This window comes from Triticum dicoccoides, chromosome 7A (assembly GCF_002162155.2).
Source record: "Triticum dicoccoides isolate Atlit2015 ecotype Zavitan chromosome 7A, WEW_v2.0, whole genome shotgun sequence".
Classification (NCBI taxonomy): domain Eukaryota; kingdom Viridiplantae; phylum Streptophyta; class Magnoliopsida; order Poales; family Poaceae; genus Triticum; species Triticum dicoccoides.
The window spans coordinates 704,817,946-704,824,944 of NC_041392.1; positions in this window are offsets into that span (position 1 = coordinate 704,817,946).

A 6,999-nucleotide genomic window follows, 5' to 3' on the forward strand; every position below is an offset into this window, starting at 1 on the left:
GAGGGGGTGGATGGGGCAAAGAGAAGCCTAGGCCTCAGCCACGAGAACCAACACGCTGGCCATGGGGTCGGCGGGTGTCGGTGTCAAAACCGGCGGATCTCGGGTAGGGGGTCCCGAACTGTGCGTCTAAGGCAGATGGTAAGAGGAGGCAGGGGACACAATGTTTGCCCAGGTTCGGGCCCTCTCGATGGAGGTAATACCCTACTTCCTGCTTGATTGATCTTGATGATATGAGTATTACAAGAGTTGATCTACGACGACATCGTAGAGGCTAAACCCTAGAAGCTAGCCTATGATTATGATTGTTGTTGTCCTATGGACTAAACCCTCCGGTTTATATAGACACCGGAGGGGGCTAGGGTTACACAGAGTCGGTTACAAGGGAGGAGATCTACATATTCGAATTGCCAAGCTTGCCTTCCACGCAAAGGAGAGTCCCACCTGGACATGGGACGAAGTCTTCAATCTTCTATCTTCATAGTCCAATAGTCTGGCCAAAGTATATAGTCCGGCTGTCTGAGGACCCCCTAATCCAGGACTCCCTCAGTAGCCCCTGAACCAGGCGTCAATAACGATGACTCTGATGCACAGATTGTCTTCGGCATTGTAAGGCGGGTTCCTTCTCCGAATACTCCATAGAAGATTTTGAACACAAGGATCATGTCCAGCTCTGCATAACAAATTCCACATACCACCATAGAGAGTATATTATTCCACAAATCAAATCTGCTGACAACTTTTTATAACGTGATGTCCTGCCGTGGCCCGGTCATTGCGAACCATTTTTCCTTGTCACTGCGCGTGTTGCGAGGCAGTTTTATTGGCATGTCTTGTCGAAGCAGAGATCGTGTTCCCCTTATCACGGGATTCTCATCAATACGGATATGGGTAACCCAACCGTGCCATCAATCGCTGCGCTTGGGGAATAAGCAATTTTATGGGTCAAGTGGGGAGACGCACGGTTTCTACCGCCTTTATAAAGGGACAAGGATTCCTCTTTTTCAACCACGCCTTCTTCTTCCCCTGCCCATCCATTCTCGCGCACTCGAGCTTCCAGCGCCCAAGTTCTCATCTTCTCTGCAAATCCATTCCGAACATGTCCGGAGCGGGGGGAAAGTGGATGGTCTCCTCCGTTACGGAGGAGAACATCACGGAGCTTTGGGAAGCCGGATACCTGGCCGCAGACATCGCGCACCGGCTCCCTGTCGCGGGTCAGATCGTCCCTACTCCAGAACCCCAATGAGAGGGTTATATTCCTCACCCACTTCGTCCGTGGACTGGGGTTTCCCCTCCACCCATTTGTCCGCGGGCTCATGTTCTACTACGGGATGGATTTCCATGATCTGGCCCCCAATTTCATCGTCAACATCTCGGTGTGTATCGTCGTGTGCGAGGCCTTCCTCCGCATCAAGCCCCACTTCGGCCTATGGCTGAAGACCTTCAACGTGAAACCGAAGGTAGTGATCCGCCAGCAAGCGGAGTGCGGAGGCGCAATGGTGGGAAAAATGCCTAACGTCACCTGGCTCGAGGGCTCCTATGTGGAGACTGTGAAGGGGTGGTTCTACATCACCGAGCCACGCGACACCAACTGGGTGGCGGCCCCCGAATTTCGATCCGGCATCCCCATGCGGCTCACCTCCTGGAAAGTGAAGGGCCTATCCTAGGGTTCATCGGTGGAGCTGACCGGTCTCCAGACTTGTGTTAAAAACATGGTAAGCAAGAAAATCAAGCTCGTCAACGTGGTCCAGGTCATGCTCTTCCGCCGGATCCTTCCGTGTCAAAGGCGAGCATTCAATATTTGGGAGTTCGACCCGGCCAAGCACCAGGCGCTGCGAGAGCTGTTCGACACGATGCATCAAGATGTCTGGAGGGTGCTGTTCAAGGCCGTCGAGGTACCTCCTCCCCTTTGTAAGTGCATCTAGTGCCCCTTAGTGATTTTGGTGTATTGAAGACTTATAGGTTAAGGGACTAATGTGTTTATGAGTGTACACAGGTCTATAAGTCTATGAGGAGTTTGGTATTTACAGAGAAAGTCGACCCCTAAAAATGAAGTTCTTCGACTGAAGACTTTGGATTTCTAAAGACTTTCTGAAGACTTTGAAAGTGAAGAAATTGGTGTGACCTTGAAGACTTGGTATTCATTTGAGGAACATGAAGCGTGAAGACTTTTGTTTTCGTAGTTTCATTTTCTCTTTCTTGAGTCATAGGAAACACCGTACTGTTAAAGGGGGTCGAGGAAATACTAAGGAAAAATTTCCATGTGATGCTCAACTCAAAATCCTACACCTACCAATCCCTTTGAGTGAAGCCATTGGAAATCTCATACAGTTCAGTCATATTCTTCAGTGACAGAGACGAAGTTCTTCTGGTCTCTGAGAAATTTGTCCTGACTGAGGAGTTAGGAATTCTCCAGTGCGGATTGCCTACACAGTGAGGAACATGATAGCTCTGAGGATTTTGCTACTCAAAATTCCGACCGTTGCTGTGCTATGCGTCAGCTGTCCCAAAATATCTACCCACCTAACGGTCATATCATTGAAGGGCATTTATGTCTTATCATGTCGGGCTACTCCCTACGCTATAAATAGCCCCCCCTACAACCACTAGCTGGTCGGCTGCTTCGAGAGAAACTGACACTTGTCATTTGAGAGCATCCCATCCCCCGAAGACTTTGAGTGAAAATGATCAAGTGAGGAAAACCCAAACACAAACACCTACAAACCCAAAGTGATTGAGCATCACTGAAGAGATTGATCCTACGTGGATCCGACGCTTGTTACCTTTGAAGACTGTGCTTCTTCCAGACGGTTAGGTGTCATGGTCTAGAGCATCCAAGAGGAATTGTGGATCACCGAGTGACCGAGTTTGTGAAGGTTCGAAAGTCACCTGAAGACTTACCATGAGTGATTGGGCGAGGTCTGTGTGACCTTAGCTCAAGGAGAATACGGTGGGCACTGTGTGTCCGGGACTGTGTGTCCTCAGGTTTAAATACCTAGCCGCTCCAACCAGATGTACAACTGAGACAGCAGTTGGAACTGGTCTACCAAATCATTGTCTTCACCAAGCTTATGGGTTCTATTTCCTCAACTCTTTCATTTCCTCATATCTGTGTATGAAGACTTTGACTGAAGACTTATTCCGCTGCAAGTAGTTCTTCGCTAAGGAATTCCCTCACCCGCAAATTCCTCAATGAAGAATTCATAAAAACCGCCTATTCACCCCCCTCTAGTCGATATAACGCACTTTCAATTGGTATCAGAGCAAGGTACTCCCTTGTTCTCCGCCTGGAGTTTTAGTTATGTCGACCACATGTATGATCAAGGTATCTGCTGGGTGTCCTACCATCGATGGGACGGACTACCCCTACTGGAAGATTAAGATGCGAATGCATCTTGAGGCAATTGATAATGATCTCTGGTATGTTGTGGAAAATGGTGTTCCCTCAGTCACACCTTCTCTGAATGCTACTGATGTGAAGAGATTCAAGCAACTCGACTCTCAAGCGAAGAATATCATATGTGGCCATCTGAGCAAAGGATAGTATGGAAGAGTGAGTGCGTTAGAAACTGCTAAGCTTATCTGGGATAGGCTATCCAAGGTCAATGAAGGAGTCTCAACATAGCATGACTCTCGAGTTGATGTTCTTCGCAATCTCTTCAACCGCTTCAAAAGACTCGACAATGAAAATGTTCAACAAACCTTCGATCGCCTCACTGACATCTCAAATGAGCTTCAAGCGCTTGGTGCCACTGACATCACCGACCATGAGGTGGTGAAGAAATTGCTGAGATCGCTTGATTCCTCATTTGACACTCTCGCATTGATGATACAAGAATGTGCTGATTACAAGAAACTTGATCCCACTGATATCCTCGAAAGGCTAAATACTCATGAGTTTCAGCTTGCTGAGAAGAGAGATCTCTATGGTTCGAGCTATGGCAGATCACGTGCCCTGAAGGCCAAGGCAGTGTCTGAATCTGAAGATGAAGATTCTAGTAGCAGCCTTGGTGATCCTGAAGAATTGAGCCATGAGCTAGCACTGCTCGTGAAGAAATTCCAGAAGTTCTCAAGATGTGGCCGCTTTGGAAAATCCTCAAGGAGCAATGATTCCTCATCCAGTGACTACAAGAAGAGGCTTTGTCACAAATGCAAGAAACCTGGACACTACATTCAAGATTGTCCTCAGTGGGAAAAGGAATCAAAGAAGAAGAAATACAAGGATTACAGTTCTGATGATGCGAAGAAAAAGAAGAAATCCTAAAAATCTTCATCATCAAAATCCTCGAAGTCTTCGTCTTACAAGAAGAGCAGCTCCAAGAAGGCTCGGGCATTCATTGGCAAGGAAATGGACTCTGAGGCTGAATCTGAGGAACATGAGGAAGAGGAGGCATCTGAGGAGTCCGAGTCTGGTGTGGCGAGCCTAGCGCTTGCTACTGCATTCGTCAGCAAGTCTATCTTCAACTCTGAAGAAAATGACCTCACAACCAAGGCTGATGAAGGCAATGATGACTACGCTCCCACCAATTGCTTCATGGCAAAGGGTGCCAAGGTACTTAAATATACCTCCTCTGAATCAAGTGAGAATGAATCTGATGAAAACCTCAAACCTAGCTACTCCAAACTTGCTAAGATTGCTGTAAAACAACAAAAGGCTTTTGAAAAGGTTCAAAACATGCTAGAAAAAAGTGATGATATGTTGGGTGAAGAAATGGATCGCACTAAAATCTTGACTAAAAATCTTCAGAGACTTCGGTCTAGGTTTGACAACCTTCAAGGTCATCATAACACTCTCTTATCTAATCATGAGAAGCTTTCATATGAATTTCTTCAAAGAAAGCAAGATCTTGAGAAGCTAAGAGTGAGTTATGAAGATATTCAGAAGGAGTGCGATTCATTACTTGCTCAACAAATCAACGCTTCTCAGGAATAATTTTTCCTCCATGTTTGAAGTGCATTGAACGTGAAACTACTAATTCTTCACCTAAATGTTCAAATGCTTCTAATATTACAAATTCTTCACTTCCCTCTGCTATGACTAATTTCTCATCCGAGGACATTGCTAGTATCACTAATGATGCAGGGCTGAAGGAATTGTACATGACAGGCATGTACAAAAGTCTCAAAGGGCATCAGACTCTTTATGATGTGCTTAAAAAGTAGATCCTCAATAGGAACCCTAGGGAAGAGGGTATTGCCTTTGAGAGGAAACTCAATGCTGATGGTACATATTGGAAGCTTGAGCAGTACCCCAAAACCTCATGGGTTGCTGCAGAGGGACCTCCAGTTGGTCCATCTAACTTATCTGGCTTTGCATGTGAATCTCCTCGTTCTGATGATGAGTCATTTGACTCCAGCTATAAACTATTCAAAAATCAGAATGGTGAAGTATTTGCTAGATATGTTGGCACTAACTACAGGAACGGTTCCCCTATGAAGAAAATCTGGGTTCCCAAAAAGTGCCTTGAAAGTCTTCAGGTGAATGTCCTCAGGACACCACTTTGAAGAATAGGAACCCCAGATGAAATTCTTCATATGGACCAAATTCCTCAAAAGGATCAAAGTCCTCATATGAATATCATCGTGCTAACAACTCTGTTTTGCAGGGAAGAGCTAAGGGCTATGAATATGAGCATTATTCTTCTAATCATTATGTTCATAAGTCCTCGAAGAATTTCTCTGCTTATTCATATGCTTATCCTAACTCTTCTTATGTGAAACAAAATGGACTGGCTTCTATGCCACCTTTCTCGTATGGAGCTCGTAGAGTGATGAACTCTTTGCCACCCCTTCAGATGTGGGTGGTGAAGAAAAAGAACTAATCTCTTCTGCAGGGTCAGGTCTCCAAACGAACGTAATCGTCTGAAGAATTTGCTGGAGACGTGAGTATGCCTGAAGGACACAGGCTAATCATGAAGAAATGAACTTTCATTTCTCACGTCCTCATACTGCTTTATCTGATTGTTACTTGATGAATTTGATCTGATGAATTGATGTCATATTCTTCACTGATGAAGTATATGAGTTCGTAAGTTGCACTAATTCATCTGCAGGATGATCAACCCAAAGCCACTGAGTGGGTCCTCGATAGTGGATGTACAAATCACATGACTAGTGACATGAATCTATAATTTCACCCACATAGCATGTGCAAAAAAGTAGAGAGGGTTACCACAAAAACTGGATGCACTTCGTGCACAAAATGGACAATCTCTTTCGAAGTATCAGGGTTTCGGACGAAAACTCATCCGTTACAAAGGCATTTCATTTTTTAAATAACCTAAGCATTACCAAATTGAATATAATGATAAAACACACTAATATTAAACATAAGAAAAAAGAATCACTGAAAAATCTATTTTCAAAGTTAAGTTATTCACAAACTAGTGATTCACACAAATTTCAAATAATTCAAAATTTAAACTATTCAAATTTGTAAACTACCGGTACTAACAGAAAGTTTGTAATTTTTTGTACCTAAAGCAAAAATATTCACAAAGAAACTCTAAATACAGCAAAAAAACAACTCAAAAATAAATAAAACAAAAATAAATAAAGCAAAAAAAAATAAGAAAAAAAGCCCACCTACTGGGCCACAGCGGCCTGCATACGACTAGAAACCCAAATTCCAGTTGGGCCAGGATGCAGGCCCGCTAGCCCAGTAGGCCCAACAGGGCATCACAGAAGAGGTTGGCCCAGAAGGCCTGCTTAAGAGAGGAGCTTGAGACAGCAGCGACGGCGGGGCTTATAAGCAGGTGCGAGTGCCCCTCTGCTAGCGAGGTGGGACTAAACTTTTGCGCCCCTCGCCTGGTAGCGCACACCCTTTAGTACCGGGTCGTGGCTCCAACCGGTACTAAAGGGGGGCCTTTAGTACCGGTTGGCGCCACGACCCGGTACTAAAGGGGGTGCGGTTCCCGCCGCTTCGCCTGGCCAAAACAGACCTTTAGTACCGGTTGGTGGCTCCAACCGGTACTAAAGGTGGGTTCTATATAAGAAAACACT